This window comes from Myotis nattereri, assembly GCF_964212035.1.
Source record: "Myotis nattereri genome assembly, chromosome: 12".
NCBI classification, from domain to species: Eukaryota; Metazoa; Chordata; class Mammalia; order Chiroptera; family Vespertilionidae; genus Myotis; species Myotis nattereri.
The window spans coordinates 63,427,489-63,450,231 of NC_138087.1; positions in this window are offsets into that span (position 1 = coordinate 63,427,489).

A 22,743-nucleotide genomic window follows, 5' to 3' on the forward strand; every position below is an offset into this window, starting at 1 on the left:
TATAATTATTAATAACTAGGATCATACTATGAATGCTATTGTGTGATCTTTTTTTCCACTCAAGTTATACACTATGAAAAATCAAGAAAACTTTATTTTTAGGAGGCTGCCCTTCAGAGCTTAGCTCAGCCCTATGAAAAGAACCAGGTGGTTTATGTATCATCCTCTTTATGGTGCATGAACCTGGTCCCCAGGGAGAGCGGTTTCGCCCACAGTGGTACAGCTGTGCCCCGCAGAGGCCAGGGAGACACATGGGAGTGAACACCAGCCGGCTCCAGGCTCCCGGCCAATCCTCCTGGCACAGCTACAACCCCCACGGAAGGAGCCCTTGTATGATTTGCACGAAAGCGCCCTGTGTGCTGCCCTGTGAGCAGGGCTGACGCTAGCCACAGAGACCCTGGAGCCAAAGGGCCTGCTTCTGAGCAACCCTGGAGCCAGCGAGGGTGAGCAGTCCGTGCTGCCCATGTGCCACATCGCTGCCAGATCTGTGCCCCATGCCCCCAAGCACAGGGTCAGATCATGGCGTGCACAAAGCAGGCTCTGAGGTTAGGGGCTAGGTCAGTGCGCTCTATGCATGGGTGCTTGTGGTGGTTTCATTCTTTTCCTCTAAGCAAAGTTTAGGAAAACGTCCATGTGATAGGAAATGGAGCACAGCTTTGGCCCAGACTCTGCCTGGGGGAACCTGAGACTCCAGGTCCAGCTTTCCTTAAGCTGTCTCTGGGGGATCCTCTATTTACCCAGAGTTCACAGAAGGCCTCTAATGCAGTTGCAGGGTTAATTTGTTTTCTGTTGCTGCATAACAAACTTCCAGCTAAACCTAGCAGCTAAAAACGAAAACCATTTCTTCTACCAAAGTTTCTGCGAGTCAGGAATCTTGAGTGCCGGGTTGCAGGATACCGCCAGTTCAAGGTTGCTCGTGAGGCTGCCCTTTTAGCTGCTGGCCAGGACTGTCATTGTCTCGAGGTGCAACTGGGGCTGGAGAATCTGCTTCCAAGGGGAGGGGCGGGGGAGGGGGAAGGGAGGGGAAGAGAAGAGAAAGGAGAGGGAGGAATAGAAAGGGAGAAGAGGGGGGAAAGAGAGGCTAGTCTTTTTGTAACCTAATCTCAGGAGTGACATCGCATCACTCTTGCTGTTCTTATTCATTAGAAGTAAGTCACTGGGTCCAGCCCGCCCTCATGAGGAGGGGACTACAGAAATATACCAACCTCCCTCCTCTTGCCTGAACACGGGTATAATTACTAGCATCCTCCCAGCCATCTGGCCGGTGAAGATGAGGGCCATGCCCTGGGAATGGTGGATCAGAAAACAGGAAGCAGTGAGTCCTTGGTGATTTCATCACACCATCCTTGCCTCTTACTCAAAAAAATAAAACCATAAGTGTTAAAATTACTCTTGAGTTTCCTTCAGATGCAGGTGATCTAACCTTAGCTCGTGTAGGTTGTTAGCACTACCCTCAATTCAGGGCTCAGATTCAATCGGCACTTATTTCTTTTACAGATAGGATACTTAAACTCAAGAGACGTAAAGTCATTCACCCAACATCACTCAGCTATTGACGGGCAGAGCCAGGGCCCAAACTCCTGGTCTCCCCATTCACCCAAGCAGGTTCCGAGTGTCCCCAGAGTTTTCTGAACACTCCAGGCTCTGTTTGAGATGTTCCTGGCAGCTGGAAATTTTCTGAATCCCTCAGGCTATGTATTTGTACCAGAACATTCCCTGCTCTGCTTCTTTGCTTACCAAGTAAACAAGTTAAATAGAAGAGGGAAAATATTTTGCATGAATTGATGTTTGCCGTTCAAAAACTTTTGTCTTATGCACACGCGAGCCTGTAGCCATGGAAACCTTTGCTACTTTCCTCCCCGTCTCTTTCCACACCGTTTCTTCTCTTGGAGCCCAGAAGTTAGCAGAAGCTATAGATTAAATATGTTGCACAGAGCAGCAAGGTGACATGTTTTACTAAAGACCCCGGTACACACGTCCAATACCTGGAAATGATCATGTTTTCATTACAGTCGTCTCAGGTGGCTTGTCTCTTTACAAAAAGCTTTCCACCCCACTTCCCGGAGCTGTCAGCAGAGCCATTGAAAGCAGAACCACCATAGCTGTATCATTAAACATCTCTGCCGCAGAAGACACGCTTGGTGTCCTTGATCGGCCACATCCCTCGCTCCCAGAACAACTCCACTCAGCACCTGTGAATGCAGCTACCTTTGAACTGTGTGGCGCTGCTTCCATGGTCTCGGGTAGTTGGACTTGGGCCAATGTATCAGATAAGAATCTTTCGCTTGAGTTTTGGAAGAAACTCAGAGACTGCCATTAACTGATAGTAAAAGGTCATGTAGCATTAGGGTTGGAGCTACCCTTTTTCTTATAATAATAAGAAAAAAAAAACAGTCTGGAAAGAAGAGGGTGACCGGCTCAGGAGGAAAAAAATGCAAAGAACTCATGGGGTCCCAGAGAGAGAAAGAAAGCAAGCAGCACCTCCACTTCTAATGGCTTCCCAGTTCCTTGCTCTGATTCCCACGGGCGAGGCTTTGCTCCATGCCTCTGCTACCCCTCGGGTCCTTTCAGAGCCTCGAGTCTGAACAGATTTCTCTCCGTGCCATAGCGATGCACTTCACTTTACAAATCTCTTCCACCTACATCAGCTTGTGTGCTCTTTCCCAATTCCTGGAAGTTCAGTAGGCCAGGAAGGATCACTCTCACTCTTTTTTTTTTACAGAAAGGGAAACTGAGGCCCCGAGAAGGAAAGAAACTTTTCCAAGATTACTTTCCCAGGTAGCTATAGGGGGCAGAACCTGAACTCAGGTCTTCTGACTCAAAGTGTACTGCTTCCCCGCCCCCCACCCCCGACACACACACACACACACACACACACACACACACACACATCAAAATTAATTCTCAGTGGAACACCCATAATTCTCTTGAGCACTCAAGGTTTCAGGAAGAGACAAGTAGAAGTGGATCCTCAATAGTAAGTAAAACAAGCCACATCCTAAAGCCCGTTTTATTTTAATTATTTTATTTATTGTTTTCTCTCCTGCTAACTCAAATGCCTACAGGGGCCAGGCAGGTAAAGAAAAAGAGGAAAACATTTTTTTATTGGAATAATTCAGATCTCCAAGGTAACTCGGGGCTTCACAAGCTAATAGTCTGCGAATGATGATGAGGCACAGTGTGGGAGAGTGAAAAGAACACAGAGGTAGAATTCTGGAGATTGGGCCATAAAATAATAAAAGCCAAATAACTGGGGATAAGAGTGAATGGGAATCAATAGTGAAGAAAAAAATAAAGTGATTTTTAGCATAAAGGAAAGAAAAAGATGGAAACAAGCCAGTGTGTGACAACTGGGAATGGTGGAGACTGGGGCAAACCAGAGTGCTCCTGACCAACTTAAAGGGTCAACTGCTATTCCGCTCCAGCCATGTGGAAATGCAGATCCTATATTACCAAATTTTCCCAGTTTTATTAAAAGCAAGAAATCTGACTTTTTATATGAAATTTCCTAATTGTTAAAATACATCAGCCAAAGAAATTAGACCTGGTTAGACACTGCCCTCATACTACCAATTTGCCACTGCTGCTCTGGATTGCAAGCATTGAGGACAAGACCATATATTAGTATTCATCTTTATATTGGTAACTAGAGACCCAGTGCACAGATTCATGCACCAGTGAGGTCCCTCAGCCTGGCCTGCGGGGATTGGGCTGAGGAGGGACACGGGAGGGCTCCAGTGCATGTCTGGCCTGTCTCGTCCAATCTCACTCAGCCAGACCCCAGCAGCAAGCTAACCTACCAGCATCTGCCCCCTGGAGGTCAGTACACATCATAGTGACTGGTCAAACAAATGGTTGGACACTTAGGCATATTAGGCTTTTATTATACAGGATAGCAAGCACAGAGGGGGCACTCAGGAAATTTGATTAATTAAATCAATTAAATGAAAACTTTGTCATTCTGGCTTTTATTCAAATGGTGCCTACTCAGAGAGGTCTTCTCTCACAAACTATGGTTATCCTCTAATAGCAATTCTATTTTTCCTATGAAAAAGACCCCCTGATTCTTAGGCAGATATGTGGCTACCTGGAATAGAGAAAACATTTCCTTGGCCTCTCCTGGAGCTAGGTGTGGCCATGTAACTAGGATCTGGCCAAAGGGATGAAAACAGATGTTACATATAGAACTATCTTCCAAGAGTGGGCCACTTAACCTTTCCCTCTTCCTGCTAGAATGCAGTCGTGATGGCTGGAGCTGAAGCAGCAATGTGTGGCCATGATATGCAATCCACACATATTGAGGATGGTAGAACAAAAGGATAAAGAAGTAGGTCTTGGAAGCTAGCTTGGCAGCAATGGATTGTTTAATTTTGCTTGAAAAAATATACATATACCTTATTCAATGTACTCTTTGGGGGTTTCTAAAAGAACAAATGCTCATTCTCTATCCTTTCACCCTGGTTTCTTTTTATTTAGTACTTAACATCCTATCTAATAAAGAGTGAATATGCTAATTGACCCTCACACATCACAAAGATGGCAGCACCCACAGCCAATAAGGAGGGAATATGCTAATTAACTGTCCCTCCCTCAAAGATGGCGGTGCCCACAGCCAATAAGGAGGGAATACGCTAATTGAATGCCCCGCCCTAAAAGATGGCAGCGCCCAGTCCCCTCAGCCCTGTGGGGGTGGCAAGTGCACAGCAAAACCAGGAACGCCCCTCTGGTGGCTCTGTGTGCCTGCCTCTGGAGACCCCCAGTCCCCTCAGCCCCCCAGCCTCCCAGGGCCAGCCCAAGGCACAGGTAACCAGGGCCAGCTGAGGCTTGTGTTGCCAGAGAGGTGTGATACGGTGTCGCCTTCCCCTGATCTCCAGGTCACCTCCTGCTCCTGAGGGCTCCCAGGCTGTGAGAGGGAGGGGGCAGGCCGGGTTGAGGGATCCCCCCCACCCCGCTCCAATGCATGAATTTTCATGCACCAGGTGTCTAGTACCTAACATAATCGCATATAATTAATTAGTTGGCTTATTGTTTTTTGCTCCCCATTAGATGGTAAGCTCCTTGAGAGAGGGGGTTTTGTTTTGCTTATAGTCAATTTCCCAGTATTTAGAGGAGTACCTGGCATATGGTAGGTGCTCCAAAAATAATTGCTGAAGTAGACTAGACTGGGTTAAAAGTGAAACTGAATTAAATAGCCTAAACCTAGTTTCATACCAGCCACTATCAGCCAAATTTGCTCAATTCCTTCAACAAATTACCATCAAAGGTTTTGATCAAATGCAAAAGAGGGGGGAAACTTCAGCAATCCAAATTTACAAAGATTGTGGAAAAGGGAAAAATATTACAGAAACACGTTTCCACTTTCAAAGCGGCTGTCCCACTTTTACTGAGGCCCAGGCAGGGCTCCAGGTGGCTACAGCGTGAGAAAGCGCGTGCTCCAGTCCGGTGCTGCTGGAGGGAGACCCCTGGACTGGGCTCAAGCTGGCGCCCTAGGTCCTAAATAATATAGTTTAATTGTTTAAGCCACATTCTGACAGGGGGGTGCCGCCTCCCTCGCAGGAAGATATGCCACCAAACAAGGCCTGGCCCAGCCAAGTGGAAGCCCAAGAGACTTGACCCAGGCCCTGGCAGAACCAGCAAGCCCCAAGGCACTGCATGGCTCCTTCTCAAAGGGTAGCAGTGACTTTCCTAATTAACAGAGTGAGTCTGGGGAGCAGGGGGACCCCGGAAGAGAGAGAAAGTCTATATAACAAGGCTCCAAACTCACAACACTGGCTCTAAGGCCAGGCCTGAAGCTGGGGCCAGCGCCTCTTTCCTGAAAGAACATCTGGGGTGAAGCAGGGAGGGGATGGGGAAAGAAAGACTGCGTGTGCTAAAGGGCCAGATTATATCCTCCAAATAAACACCTGGCAGAACACCTCCACATCTGGAGCACGTCACAAGACTCAATTACATTTGGTCAGGCCAAGTGCCCCACAGCTGTTACAGGGTAAAGGCGGATAATTAAAAACAGCAGGTTGCCATGGTGCAAAATTGGTCGCTGCTGAACAATTTGTGTGTTTGTCTTGGAGCTAAAATACTACAAGTGAGTGATGTCTTTGGGGGGACAGGAAGGTGATTTCTCAAGACACCCAAATGAGAGGGACGGAGGGATAAAAGGAACTAACTTATTAAGCACCTCCCCTGTGCCAGGCGCCACGTGTGCACTTTTCCTTTTAATCCCCACCACAATCCTATAAATAGGAATTAGTATCCCTGTTCTCCAGCCGACGAGACCGAGGCTCGGTGACATGCCCAGATCCCCCAACAGAGCCAAGTGGCCCGGCCAACAGTGAATCCAGGCCTGACTCCAGAGCTGTCCTCCTATCCTTCCACCACCAGCTCCTGGTCTAGGCTGGAAAGTGCCAGTGTTGTCAGAGGATGCCTAGGCTCAGGGAGGAAGAATGCCAGTGAGTCGGTGGGCATGGTCCCTCTAGTGATTTGCTACAAGAGGACAATCTTGGAACACACAAATAGTACACACACACAAGTACGTGTTATACATTAATCATCTGGTAAAGACGGGCAGGACTTGAGGCATCCTGAGAATCAGCAAATGGTTCTTTGATCAACAGGTGAAGAAAGGCTTCAGAGGGTGGTACATCATTGGACATTTGCATGAGAAGGACAGGGCCAAGAGGGGGCTCTGGCATTCAGGATCAAGGTGGTTGTCTGGTTGAAGATGGGGATACAGCATGAGGCCATATGTGGCACATGGGGGGGAAGAGAAGGACCATCCCCCTCACCCTGCTGCACCCCATCAGCCAGATCATGCAGCCTCTGACCCTGACCCTCCTCAGGGGGTTGGATTGGTGGTCTCCAAAAAGCTATGGCCACATCATATCCCTGGAACCTGTAAATGTTGTCTCTTTGGGAAAAGGGACTTTGCAGATATAATCACAGTAAGAATCTTGAGATGAGATCATCCTCAAGGTTATCTGGGTGGGCCCGAAATCCAATGACATCCTTATAAGAAAAGGGTAAAGGGAGATTTAAAACACACAGAGGAGAAGGCACTGTGAAGACGGAGGCAGAGGCTGTAGGAAGGCAGCCACAAGGAATGCCGACAACCACCAGAAGCTGGAAGAGGGAAAGAACAGATTGTCCCCCAGAGCCTTTGGAGAAAGCGCAGCTCTGCCAACACCTTCATTTCCGACTTCTGGCCTGCAGAACTGTGGAGAACGATCTCCCTGTGGCTTTAAGCAGCCCAGTTGTGGTCATTCGTTACATCAGCCCTAGGAAATTAATGGAACCCTTTTCTAAGTTGCAGAGTGACCACACATGGGCACAGAAGCAAGTTCTGCCCTCCACCATATAATGTCCACGGTTTCCTTATCTCCTGCTGTGGCATCCTTTATCGGCTCCTGGGCCTCTGCTGAGTGGCAAGTCAAGTGAGTGTGCCTCCTGCCCCCCTGCAGCCAGCACCCACCAGCAGGCACAGTGAACCGTGGCAGAGCTTTGCCCTTGATGCTCATAAAGCCACCAGGCCCATCTCCTGCTGCTGCTAATACTGCTGCAACTGTCAGTCCCCATTAAATGCCCCGATGCTGCCAGCTCAGAAAGCTGCAGGTACCACACTGCCCCAGGGGGCCTCAGGAAAATCCCCCAATGGGGCTAAAAACGCCTGGCACCAGCCTTGACAAGATTGTGCCCCCTAAGGTAAGCCCCTTTCCTCTAAGACACCTGTGTATCTGCCCTGAAGAGAAGAGGGTGCTGTCCACTAAGCCCGCACATAGGCTCCTCTGGTGTCAGAACTGTGTGCTCTTCTGAACGTTCGTCTCCACTACAAAAGAGACCCTTGTCCCCATGTCCCCAGTGAAGCAGGACAGTCTAATTGAATTTCTCCTTGAGTCCACAATGTCTGCACCAAAGCAAAAAAAGAGAAGGGTCAGAGGAGGCCCTTATCTTTACTGGAGGGCAATCCTGGCCATAAGAGACTTTACCATTAGGGTAACCCCTCTGTCTTGGACCATCCCCATCAGCTCTGGGGGCCAGGACCATTCAGGCAATTGAACACCTCCACTGTCAAGCAAGATATTGCTTGAGTATGAATTTGATAGTGAACAAAACCTGAGAGAGAGACTCTTTACCAATCTCTGCCCCTAGTGGCCCCCAAATTTCCATCCCATTAATGTTAATAAAACTACAAGAGTCAACCCCAGAGGAAGAAGGCATCCCTAAGCTCAGCAGGTCCTGAAAAGACACTACGGGCTCCAGCTGAAGATTCTGACTCCACCCACTGATGCTGGCCACGCTGCCAGGACCCTGGCTAAGATACCCAGAGTCTTGTGCAGCCCCTGCCAAGTGGGTACCTCCTCTCGCCCACACTCGCGCCACATGCCACTGCACTGATCCCAAAGCTATGTGGTGCTGGACTCAGCAACAACCACAGAACTTCTGTATTTTAACAGACTTATGGAAGTATGATTGATATCTAAGAAAAACTGCATGCTTAATGTATACAATTTGATGTGTTTAGACATATTCATACACCTGTGATGCTGTCAATATATCAAAGTAATAAACACAGCATAACCTCCAAAAGTTTCCTGTGTCCCTTTCTGTGTGTGTGGCAAGAATGCTTAACATAAGCTCTACCCTCTTAACAAATTGTAAGTGTACAGTGCTTCTTCTATAGGCACTGTGTTATATAGCAGATCTCTAGAACTTCTTCATCTTATCATAACTGAAGCTTTATACCCCTGGAGCTACAACTCATCATTTCTTCTTCTCCCCTCTGCCCCTAGAAACCACCATTCTACTCTCCATTTCTATGACTTTGACTAATTTAGACACCACATGTAAGTGAAACCATGCAATAATTGTCCTTCTGTGACTGGCTTATTTCACCTAACATAAAGTCCTCCAGGTTCATCCATGTTGTCACCAACATTAAGATTTCCTTCTTTTTTAAGGCTGAATAATATTCCATTGTATGTATATATACCACATTTTCTTTATCCTTTCATCTTTCAATACATTTTTGGTTGTTTTCACATTTTGGCTGTTGTGAATAAACACCACAATGAATATCTGGGATGCAGATATCTCTTTGAGATCCTGATTTCAACACAAAATGATTTTAGATCAAAGAAAAAGGAGCAATTTTTACACATTGCACCCTCTCCTCTAGGATGAAGGCAGGAATCCACAAGCGCTGAAGCAGGAGAGAAAGCTAAGTGGGAGCAGGATTAGAGTGGCCCCTTCCCTGGAGGCCTGGCCCAAGCTTATGCGCCTGCCTCCTTCTTCCCTTGGATGAACTTTTCACAGGAGGCTCCATGGTGGATGATGAAAATAGATTACTGTTGGGCACACCCTACCAGCTCTCTATCCAGGTTTGAATCCTGGGGGACAAGCTTTAAATTGGGTTCCTGGCTAAACAAGTTCTGAACAGTCCCATACAGTCTCTACATGAAAACAGGAAACTCATCCTCAATTCTGAGAGCCCCTTTCTTCTAACTAAAGGTAATAAGAGGTTGCACTTATTAAGCACCTATTACATGCCATGCACGTCATAGACATTACCTCATTTTGTCATTACCAGCCCTGTAGGGTAGGTTTTATTATTCCTGTTTTACCCACTTCTGCTGTGACCCGTCCTCTTACTGGGGACCAGATTATAGGCAGCCTGCAACAGAACATGAGAAATATTATGGCTGATAAACATTAGCTGCTCTAACAAGTCCTGGGCAGGGTGTGTCACAGGCTAGAAGTTTTCATTCTTTCTCAAAATATGAAGCCCACAAATTAGAGGGCACCCAGTCCTGACCATCATGTCAGCATCCGCTTTCCTGGACTCCTTTGTTTAATAACCAAAGTATTTTTCCTGAGGAGAGAGCTCTGCATCCAACACAAAAGCTGAGTCGGGCATGTCCTATGAGCATTTGAGACTCAGCAATGGAGTGAGTGATGGGGTGGAAAGGAGAGATGGGGGATGAGAACTCACTGAAGTTAATGAAAGTTTAGGATTTTTCAGTAAGAACTCAACCAAAATAATAATACTCGTGGTTCTGGATATTTGTTTAAAAGTTGATGCATTCTAGTTAGGGTAGAGAGAGAGTTAGAAGACACTGTTGTTCCCACTGTAACAATAAGACCAAGACAGTTATCCTACAACATCATAGTTTTTCAGAAACACATTACAGAGGTGATGACCTAAAGAAACCCAAATGAACTAAACTCCAGAAAGTGGCAAACTCTTCCTGGGGGAGAAATGAAAGATTTGCCATAAACAGAGAAAAGAGAAACCAGCTGACTTTCAATGAACTGTTAAGTCTAGGTGTGGGGAGCAGTGATGGACCAGAATCCCAAGGGTCCCAGTCACAGGGTAACAACAGATTTAAAGAAAATATTTGCATTAGACACATCTATAAAGGACTGTTGTCAAAAATATACAAAGAACTATTAAAACTCAACAATAAGAAAAAAAAAACAGGAGGAACCAAGACGGCAGCATAGGTAAACACCAGAGATTGCTGCCTCGCACAACCACTTCAAAAATACAACTAAAAGACGGAACAGACATCACCCAGAACCACAGGAAGGCTGGCTGAGGGGAAATTCTTCAACTAGAAGGAAAGAGAACAGCATACCGAGACTCAGAGGAGGCACAGTGCGGAAAATACAAAAGTGCGGAGGTGCGCACGGAGCAGGCTGGTGGCTGAGGGCACGGTTGTCTGTTTCAATCGGGAGGGAGTCTCAGGCTCTGAGCTCCAGTTCTGGGTGAGTCTCTAGGGACCCAGACTCATACGGGAGAAGTGGGACTGTCTGGCATCAGTCGGAACTCGAGGGCAGTTTTCTCTCCAAGGTTTGCTGTGGTTGCTGGGCCTCTGAGAGGCAGAGCCTCTGGGAACGGGGCTGAGAGCAGCCATAACTGCTCGCTCCGCCCACCCTGTTGATCCCATGCGACCTGCCCCACCCAAGCCCTGCACAGAGCCATTTGCCGGATAGCCTCAGGCAAGGGCTAGATTAGCACCTCCCTAGAGGACAAAAGTTCTCCCACTGTAGACACAGCTGATTCTCACAGCCAGTTAGCCTGGAGGGCAAATCACCCCCAGTATTACCTACAGCAATCAAGGCTTAAATACAACAAGACTGCGCACAAAGAACACTAGGGGGTGCACCAAGAAAGCATAAAAAATGCTGAGACAAAGAAATAGGACACAAATGTCGATGGAGGATATAGAATTCAGAACCACACTTTTAAGGTCTTTCAATAATCTTCTAGAAACTGCCGATAAACTTAATGAGACCTGCAAGAAATCTAATGAGACCCCTGATGTTGTGATAAAGAACCAACTAGAAATTAAGCATTCACTGACTGAAATAAAGAACATTATACAGACTCCCAACAGCAGACCAGAGGAGCTCAAGAATCAAGTCAAAGATTTGAAATGAGAAGAAGCAAAAAGCACCCAACCGGAAAAGCAAAATGAAAAAAGAATCCGAAAATACGAAGATAGTGTAAGGAGCTTCTGGGACAGCTTCAAGCGTACCAACATCAGAATTATAGGGGTGCCAGAAGATGAGAGAGAGCAAGATATTGAAAACCTATTTGAAGAAATAATGAGAGAAAACTTCCCCCACCTGGCGAAAGAAATAGACTTACACGTCCAGGAAGCGCAGAGAACCCCAAACAAAAGGAATCCAAACAGGACCACACCAAGACACATCATAATTAAAATGCCAAGAGCAAAAGACAAAGAGAGAATCTTAAAAGCAGCAAGAGAAAGAAACCCAGTTACCTACAAGGGAATACCCATACGACTGTCAGCTGATTTCTCAACAGAAACTTTGCAGGCCAGAAGGGAGTGGCAAGAAATATTCAAAGTGATGAATACCAAGAACCTACAACCAAGATTACTTTATCCAGCAAAGCTATCATTCAGAACTGAAGGTCAGATAAAGAGCTTCACAGATAAGGAAAAGCTAAAGGAGTTCATCACCACCAAACCAGTATTATATGAAATGCTGAAAGGTATCCTTTAAGAAGAGGAAGAAGAAGAAAAAGGTAAAGATAAAAATTATGAACAACAAATATGCATCTATTGACAAGTGAATCTAAGAATCAAGTGAATAAATAATCTGATGAACAGAACGAATTGGTGATTATAATAGAATCAGGGACATAGAAAGGGAATGGACTGACTATTCTTGGGGGGGAAAGGGGTGTGGGAGATGCGGGAAGAGACTGAACAAAAATCGTGCACCTATGGATGAGGACAGTGGGTGGGGAGTGAGGGCAGAGGGTGGGGTGGGAACTGGGAGGAGGGGAGTTATGGGGGAAAAAAAGAGGAACAAATGTAATAATCTGAACAATAAAGATTTAATAAAAAAAAAAAAACAATTTGAAAAATAGGCCAAAGATTTTAACAACACCTCACCAAAGAAGATATACAGGTGGCAAATAGGTATATGAAAAGATGCCCCTCATCATATGTCATCAGGAAAATAAAAATTAAAACAATGAGATACTACTATGCACCTATTAGAATGGCCAAAATCCAGAACACTGACAATACCAAGTGCTGATGAGTGAATGTGGAGCAACAGGAACTTTCACACATCACTGGTGGAATCAAAAATGGCACAGCCACTTTGAAAGACAGTTTGGTGGTTTCTTACAAATCTCAACATACTCTTACCAGATAATCCAGCAACTGCCATCATTGGTATTTGTACAAAAGAACTGAAAACACACATTCACACAAAACCCAGCAACCAGATGTTTATAGAAGCTTTATTCATAGTTGCCAAAGCTTGGAAACAACCAAATGTTCTTCAGTAGGTGAATAAATAACTGTGGTACATCTAGACAATGGAATATTATTCAGTGCTAAAAAAGCAATAAGCTACTGAGCCACGAAAAGACATGGAGAAGCCTTAAAAGCATATTACTCATGAAAGAAACCAATCTGAAAAAGCTATATACCATATGATTCCAACTATATGACATTCTGGAAAAGGTAAAACTATGAAGGCAATAAAAAGATTAGGGATTGCCAGGGATGGGGTAGAGGAGAATTAAAAAGGCAGAGTGCAAAGGATTTTTAGGGCAGTGAAAAAACTCTGTATAATATTATAATGATGAATATATGCCATTTATACATTTGTTCAAACCCATAGAACAGTGGTTCTCAACCTTCCTAATGCCACGACCCTTTAATACAGTTCTTCATGTTGTGGTGACCCCCAATTTCATTGTTACAAATTGAACATAATTAAAGCATAGTGGTTAATCACAAAAACAATATGTAATTATATATGTGTTTTCCGATGGTCTTAGGCGACCCCTGTGAAAGGGTCGTTTGACCCCCAAAGGGGTCGCAACCCACAGGTTGAGAACCGCTGCCACAGAATGAACAACACCAGGAACAAATCCTAAGGTAAACTACGAATGATGATGTGTCAATGTAGGTTCATCCGTGGTTTAACAACAACAACAAAAAGTACCATTCTATTGTTTCTGGTTTTCATGAGGCTTCATTACACAGGCATGATCAATGAAATCACTGGCCATTGGCGACCTCGTCAACCTCCAGCTTCTCTCCGCTCCCTACAGGTTAGGGATTGGTTGGTTCTCATGTCAATCAGCCCCCATTCTCAGGTTGCTTTCCAAAAGACACTTCATTAACAAATTCAGGGGTGTCTGAGAGGAGTTTGTTATGAATATAAGGACACCTTTATGGATCTTATCATTTAGAAAACCCAAGGGCTTTAACAGCTGTGCCAGAAACAGGGACAAAGACCAAATATATATTTCTTATTATAAATCACAATATCACATGCCTGTGTGTATAGATATATGCTTGGCATGGGAGATGGGGAGGGATGTTCTTGGCTTTTACCAGATTTCCAAAGAGGCTTCTGGCCTCTTTGGAAGAGGTCTGGAATAAATGATCTAGTCTCCATAATCGCTCCCTTGGCAATTTCCCATGATTTCAACCCTTTTTCTACATTCCAGTGACTCCCATACTATGTAATCTTGGACGAGTTATTTAACCTCACTAAGGTCTTCATCTCTGACATGAGAGATAATAAACTAATAAAATCTATCACACAGGATTGTTGTGAGAATGGAATGACATAATTACATGACAAAATAAATGTGCACCTGCTATGCACTAGACTAGGGTCAGCTAACTTTTTCTGTCAAGGGCCAGATAGCCCACACCATTCCCCAAAGAAACATTCTTTCATGCCTTTCCCCCAACCTCTGACTCCAAAGTCCCTCACATCTCACTCCCAGGATCTCTAGCTGCCTGCAGGGGAAAACTTCACTTGAATGACCTTGGAAACACAACACATCAGGAATGGATATAATCATGTCTCTTATCAACAGAATAGCTCTCCCCAGATCTAACAGCTCGATCTGTTTGACATTCCCCAGACACATCAGCACTCCCTTGCTTTTCTGCTTCTCCTCAGACAATTCCCACTGCTTTCCTTCCACCATCCACCTCTCAAGCAGCTGTTGAACTCTTATCCTTCAAGACCCAGGTCAAATGTCACCACTTCTCAGTGATGTTTTCCAACTTCCACCCCACTACCTGCAGCAGCAGTCTTAGGAGATGGACTGCGCCTTACGCACAGGTATGTTTTACATTCCGTTATGGCATGTGTGATTGTCATTTGTGTATACAGCTACCTCCCCCACTGGAACGTGAGCTCCATGAGGACAGTATTTTTGTCAATATTAATGCAAAAATTAATACAAATTAATGAAAACTTAATACGACAGGGCAGTATTACAGAGAGGCAACTGAGATAAATCATGCAAGTTCTAGGTCAGATCTGTCTTTAAAATTTTGGTCATTGTGGCTTTTTTGCATTAATGTTGATTTTTTTATTAAAATATTGTTTACTTGATTACTGAGCTTGTTGGTGGTGCTTTAAATCTTCACCCAGAGTTAGTGGTTTGCTCTCCTCACCCTCATCCTGGCCCTGCACGGATAACTAGCAGCTCTGGGATTCAAGTCTGGGTTTCTCTGTTTCCAAAGCCACACTTCTCCTACAAGTCAAAAGGACCAGTGGGTCTTCACAGTCTGATGGCAGATTGTGACAAGCATGGTGACAGTTACAACGGAAGTAACATCTACCACCATGGGTGTGACGACAAGGGACAAGAGCCTGAGCCCAGCAGGAAGAATCCACATGAGGAAAGCCTTGAACTAGAAGGATCTCCCTGATATACACCACGCCCCTGAGAAGGCACCAGCAGCTACAGTAAATTGTGGACCATTTTCGTCTCTCTACGGACTAGGTCAGGGGTGGGCAAACTTTTTGACTGGAGGGCCACAATGGGTTCTTAAACTGGACCGGAGGGCCGGAACAAAAGCATGGATGGAGTGTTTGTGTGAACTAATATAAATTCAAAGTAAACATCATTACATAAAAGGGTACGGTCTTTTTTTTCCCAATAGTTTTATTCATTTCAAACGGGCCGCGGGCCATAGTTTGCCCACGGCTGGCCTAGGTTGTAGTGGTCTTTTGCCTTCTTTGTGTTGCCATTAGAGTCTGAGCTCCTTGGGAACAAGGCTGAGTGACACACAGCAGGTGTCCAATAAGAGGGGACTGAACGTATGACTGAGTGGGCCAGCGCATGAATGGCATTGCCACTCGGCACACCGACGGAACAGCAAGGCTCCCAGCACCAGAGCACTGCACAGGCAGACTTGTGGACAGACAACGGGGCAGCCACACCAACCTCTTTCCCAAGGGGCATTCTGACAGACTGTCTGATGCCAGAGGCCTCTCAGGGGGTGGGGTGAGGGGGAGGGGGGCAGGGATGCCTGGGCAAGTGCACACACGTAGGCCCACACAAGGGGCCTTTGAGCAGGGCATGGAATGTGCCCCTGGATGGTATGTGCTGGGAAGAGCCTCCAGTGTCCACTGGGCAGGCAGATGGCACTGCCCAGGAAAAGCCGAGGTCTGTGTCCACCGCAATAAAAATACCATCCGCAGCCACACTGGGCTGGGCTGGAGACACACCAAGGGAGGGGGCAGCACGTGATGAGGACTGAATAGCAAGCCACTGTCAGATCAGACCACAGCAGAGGTTGAATGCAGGAGCCACCACGCCTTCCCTGAGGAAGGCAGCCCAGTTCTGAAGACAGCTTAATGTCAATGTGTGGCTTTCCTCATCTGTGAAGTGGGAGTGAAATTTTCCATTTATGTTATGAAGACTGGAAGAGCTTAAGCATGAAAAATGCCTCCCCCAGTGTTTGTCCAATAAATATTAGTTCTATTCTTGGTCCACCTTCTCAACCGGACACAAGTGGCTCAGTCTACTTATCACTGGGGTTTCCTCAGAGCTGAAAGTCATAACTACAGGGAAAAACAGAGCAAAAACCACTTGCGCTTCTTTCTCCTCAGTGGAGTCCCAGGGTAAGACCCAGACCCACCATTTATTGACTGCTGCCTTCCGCAAGTGACCAGCTCACTCAACTCTGTCTCTTCACCCATGTAGGGGGGATAATTATAGTGGTGAGAGCTGACAACTCTTTGAGAAGCATGAAATTCATTACAAGTCGCTCATTCATTAATTGGTTGGGTCCACTCTTTGGAGTCTCCTCTGGAAAAAGGTGCCGTGTGCCCATCACTCACGTGGGGCCACAACAATTCTGTGAGGCAGAAACTGAGCTCAGAGAGGTGATTCAATGTTCAGGGCACCAGAGGAACTGAGGGGCAAAGCCAGAACCCGGATGTATCTGGCTCCAAAACCTCAGTTTATTCCCTGACAAGCATTGACTCACCTGCTGAACAAGGCAGCCGGTTGTGTTCATGATTGTCAAAAGCAATAATGTTTGAAGTCCTGCCCCCAATGAGTCACAGAGGAGGTGACAGTTTTTAAATATATTTTTATTGACTTCAGAGAGGAAGGAAGAGGGAAAACGAGATAGAAACATTAATGATGAGAAAGAATCATCGATTGGCTGCCTCCTGCGCACCCCACACTGGGGATTGAGCCCACAACCTGGCTTGTGCCTTGATTGGGAATCAAACTGTGACCTCCTGGTTCACAGGTCAATGCTCAACCACTGAGCCACACTGGCCGGGTGAGGAAGTGACATCTGAGCTTGGTCTTCACAGGATGCTATTGGTGGCCCCAGCCCAGCCAGTCTCTACTTGGTTTAGGTGCCCATTTGCCTAGAAGCTGGGTGGGCTGCATTTGCACCCTTTTCCAGAGAATTTTCTGCAGAAACAGAAGCCACCTGGCCTGAGAGGTCATATACTTCTCTGCCCCTGCCACCCCAAAAGAAAAAACCCACACAGGAGCAAGCTTCAGTCAATGGCTGACTGGTTCAGAGGTAAAGGCCTGCCCCCTGCCTCAGGGGTACTCTTCATGCTATAGAGCTCCCATGGGATCAGACTGAGACAAGACTTCAGCTGACAGCTCCTTTTGATGGGCTTCATCCTGCCTCGTCCAGGTTTGTCTCTGAGAGCATCCCCTCAATAAACCACATGCAAAACTATCCTCATCTCAGGCCCTGCTGCAAGGAGCCTAACCCAAGACAGCCTCGGCAATGACTGGGAATGTGTTTTAATTTTTTTTGAAAAGGAAAAGACATTTCAGTAAGAGGGAACACCCTCCGTGAAGAACTGTTAAGCCCGAGAGAGAGAATATGTGATCACAAGGGCTCTCTACTCCAAGGGGGCAAAGGGGTCTCTGCAGAACAGAGGGGTTTGTGAAGAGAATGGAACCAGGATCCCATTTGAGCAAGATGCCCCTGTCCTAGCAGGAACATAGAGGTTGACTGGATTGCAAAAGAAACTAGAGGCAGGGAACCTGGGTGTAAGATGATGTTCTCATTCAAATGACTCAATTAGTCAGGACTCATATCGGAAGGAAAAAGAGCATAACATTAGAGAGAAAACAAGTAGTATCTAGAAATGTGACACTTACCAATAACACCTTTCAAATAGTAATGTCACCTGTTCCTGATGACTTGCCCTCTCTCCAATGAGTGTTTCTTCTAGGGCTCAGGGATATAAGTGATTCTAAATCCAATTCACTGGGGAGTCCCCGGGTGCCAGGCCCTGTGCTGTGCACCAGTCCCTAACCGGAAGCACCCATAGTCCCTCGGATGAGACCCTGGGGCAGCTGCCTCGAGGATTCACACCAGCCAGTAATAATCTTCTCCTTTAACATCAGTCCTCCCCAGGCCCCTTAGCAGTATTTCTCACTGAATGATGGAACGGACTCTGATTAAATGTGGCACTGATAAATAGATAATAGTATAATTTGAGCAAGACCAGCGAGTCCCAATAGGCCAGTGTTTTTATAAAGGCTGCTGCAGTTTGAAAAGACTGTGGGCTCCAACATCAGAAAGACCTGGGATGAATCCCAGTTCTGCCTCATGCTGGCTCCTAGCCCTAGGCACATACTTTAACCTCTTTGAGCCTCATTTTCTCACCTAAAAGTGAGAATTATAATATAGATTTTTTAAAGTGTTCCAGAGAATTCAACAGGACAAGAGAAATAAAGTGCTTAGGATAGTGCCTGGCACAAAGCAGCTGCTCAGTAGGTGGTAGGAATTTTATTACTGCTGCTTAAATTCTCTTCAGTCATCCCCCCAAACGTGGACCCGGCCTCCTCATCTGGCCTTTCATCTCCTGGTTGGCCAATCACTATGTCACTTAGAGGGCCAATGTTGAAAACCCATGTCATCATGTGCTATAGAGCTGGTATGTGGTTTCAGAACAATTATTGGCTCGGGCGGGTCAAGTGACATCTGAAAAATGCATAGGAAATATGTTTCCTGGCACAATACTCTGAGAAGTGAGCCTTTGTTCCCTTTGCCACTTTACTTTCAAAGAAAGGAGGTGACATCTGTCCATGCTCCACATGCCTGGGATGTCAGAGAGACACAACCAATGGGTTTGGCCCCATGTTGGAAGGGACCCGTGTCTCAGCTGTGTCCAGAGGCCAGGAGCTTGGGGAATAGGAGTGCCACCACCTTCCTATCGCCCTGCAAGACTGCCTCCAGGCCCACTGCAAGGAGAAATAGAAACTGAGAAGGCCATTGCTGCAGCCCACAGCCCACATCAGGGTTCTAAGATCTCTGCTAGTTTAGCTCTAAGGAAGGGGGCATCTGAAGTCTTGGGGCTACGAGCCATTCCCCTCAGCCCCAGAAGATCCTTAGGACTGTTTTCACCACCATTCATGGAATAGCCACGTGATTAAGTAGTGAGTTCCCCACTGAGGGGGACACACAAATACTTCCTGAGATATTACTGAGAAGATGACCACATTTCTTCTCAAAGAGACAACATTGTGTGAACTCAATGCTGTGTGAGTTAAGTCACAGAAGAAATTAGAACCACAACAGGGTGTGGGCCTGATCCTATTCAACTGACCCTCATTCCAGCCAACTTTTCTTTAAGACTACAGGGCAGGCTAGTTTGAGGCAAACATTTTGATGCAGGGTGGGTTGGTGAAAGACACTCACATTCAGACAACAGGTCACATTCCCAAACATTTACTTATATCTGGACAGGAACACCAAAAAGGGTGCAAGATGGTGGTGTCAGTGGCAGAAAGAGTATGAGCTGAGGGTCAGGGGCCTGACCGCAGCTCTAACACCGGGGCTGTGTGACCTTAACCTGTCTCTAGCCCTCTCTGGGCACTGATTTCCTCTGCCATAAAGTAAGGCAATTGGACTAGTTTATTTGAACCCAAACTTCCATCACACGAGCCCATCATCACTATGTTTTCCATATCAGCATTCACCTCGTTATCATCTGTGTTGTATCCACAAATCATCTGCACTGTCTGCATAATATATTTGGTTAAAACTGCCTTGCTTCCTCACTTTTCTTCTTCTTGAAATTGATTTTCAAAGGAAACTTGATAGAATTACCATGAGTGGAAACCACAATCACTTGCCAGAACAGAAGGCAGCCGTACAAGTAAGTGCAATGAAACAGAACAATGCTGTTCATTATCTCTGGGAAACTCGCTGAGCTCTGGCTCCCCGAGGTCTGCTCTCTGTTTTTCAGGCAAGGAGATTAGTAAGCAGTAAAGAGCTGAGAAGGACCAGCACCCATTTGAGAATTGAGGGAGAGGGTGGAAGAGGGTATAGGGAAAATAAATGGTGATGAAAAATAAATAAATAAAACATTTTTTTTAAAAATTGAAAGAAGTTAAAAGGAAGTTAACTTTGCACTACAGGATTCCATATCTCAATAGTCCTATGGTTTAAAAAATAACTGATAATTTCTAAGGTCTTCTCCCACACCAATATTCCATTTGGATGCTATTGCAGAGAAAGGATGATCACAATTAGTGGAGGAAAATGAGTTGCAGACTATCCTGAGAGAAATGACTTTCAATGTCCAAACGGAAACATTGTCAGAATATTTTCCAATTAGAAGGACCTTGAACATGCACTGATGAAATAAAAATGATTTGTGATTTGTCCAGTCATCATTTATTTCAAATAAACACTTCTAAATAATTTGGCAGTGCTAAAAATCGCCTGTCCTCCTAAGTAATGTAAAAACACCACTCCCCAAAATTCTAATCTATACTATCAATTGGCTTAATAAAGCATTTTGTCAGGCAATATGCAAAGATAAACTTAACCAGAGCTTATGTCATCAAATTAGCACAACTTCCAAATTCGTGAAGTCCAGATGACTCGTGACATCAGAGAGATTATACAAAAACAAAATGCCAATGGATGTTTTGGCTGTAGATTCATTATGATGAATGTGTTGGATTCGCACTGCAACGCCTTCATTGTAAGACTCTCCAATGCACTTATTACCTTGGAACCATGTAAATGTGATAATACTTGTCTTATTTAGACAGATACAAAATGAGGGAGGGCAAAACCCCTCAACGATATCTTCATGATCTTAGAATAATTGATATGTCTAGCCTCTGGACTACGGCAGAATATTTACTAACATTAGTTTTTCCTAAGTTTTTGCCTTTCTGATTTTCCTCATTCTTTATGTGATCTTGGGAAAGTTCCTTTCTCTTTCTGGAATTAATTTTCCATATTTAAAAAGGAAGGGGTGGCAATATTGGACTAGAGCAGGAGTCAAAAAGCTTTTTCTGAAATGGCCAGAAAATAAATATTTTCAGCTTCATATGCCATATGGTCTTCTGTTACAACTAGTTACTCAGTCTTTGTAGCAAGAAAGCAACCACAGGCAATATGTAAACAAATGAGCATGGTTGTGTCCCAATAAAACTTCATTTTCAAAAACAGGTGGTGGGACAAAGTTGGCCCACTGGCCTGTGGTTTGCCTTTTCTAGCCTAGAGGATCTCTAACTTCCCTTCCTAATATTGTCTCTATCTTGAAGGGAAGAGGTTGCCCAAGATCTAGCATCTGACAGAGCCAAGAATGAAACCTGGGTCTCTGAAGTTTAATTTCTGGGGTCATTCCTCCTTAGCAGCCTGTCTGATCAATCAAGGACCCTGCAGCTAAAAGACAAAGCAGCGAATGCTTTTACAGAGAGTGGGAAGAATTTCTGTTACCATTGCAGGCATAATGACTTTAAAATTACTTTAGTGGTCTGTCATTAGGTTCCATGATTAAGGTGGCATTACGTTTTCCCCACTGCCAAGACATGTATCAGATAAGAAAAGAAAAATTTAAGAAGGCTCGCGGGGAGCAGGGGAGCTGATCTGGATATTCATCAAAGTCCCACAGTGAAAAGGAAACTACTTCCTCTTCACCTCACATGTGCGGAGTATCATATGGTTTATAGCAAAGCTTTCATGTCTGTTATGTGATTTCATCTTCACAACATCTCTGCAAGGTGAGTTCATGGCTCTATATTTATGGCAGAGGAAATTGATTCTCTGAGTAACTACAGTAATTTAGTGAGTGAGAGCGGCGGCAGGAAACAATGGTCTACAACGTAGCTGCCATACATTCATTCAGACAAATCTTTGCCAGGCAATTGACAAGACAGGGGACAGGCAGTTTATAAAGCAATGTTGCCCCTGCCCTCATGGAGATTACAGCCCAGTAGAGGTGAGAGACAATGATCAGAAAAAGAGACAAGTAAGTCGCTGTGAACGGCATAGGCACTAAGAAGAAAACACACATGGCGTGGCGACAGAGGACGGGGAGGAACTGCCTCGGGTACAGGGATCAGGAGAGGCCTCTGAAGAGAGTTTGTAGCTGAGCCTGGACGGCTGACAGAAGCCATGTAAGAGAACTTGGTTGGGTTAAGGAACTGAAAAGCAAAAAGGAATCGGGGCTTGGAATCAAAGAGTGGAGTCCAAGGAGCTACCCCCTAGCTGTGACGTAAACCCCATTCATTTCCTGATAGAATGAGAAGAACAAGAGCTTCAGAATTAGGTCCAGGGTCAAAAATCTGCCCTGGCCATGGAAACCTAACCTGTCCGGGCCTCAGTTTCCCCATCCACAATGGGGCTAATGCTGCCTCCCAGTAGAGGTGTTTCAAAGAGTAGATGAGACAATGTTGGGAAAATACCTAGCGCAGTACCTGGCTCATAATAGGTATTATGGTTTTAATAGGATTTCTTTTAAGAGTCTACAGATACTAAAACGCTATGCCATTAATTCTTTAAGCATGTTGAGGGAGGTTCATAAGAGCCCCTTCATGGTTAGAAAGGGAAGTGGAAAGGGAGAAAAACTGATATAATTCATTAAACCACAACTTCTCTTTTAAGCCTAATTTTTGTACTGTACTGTTCTACCCACCCTACCCACCCTACCTAC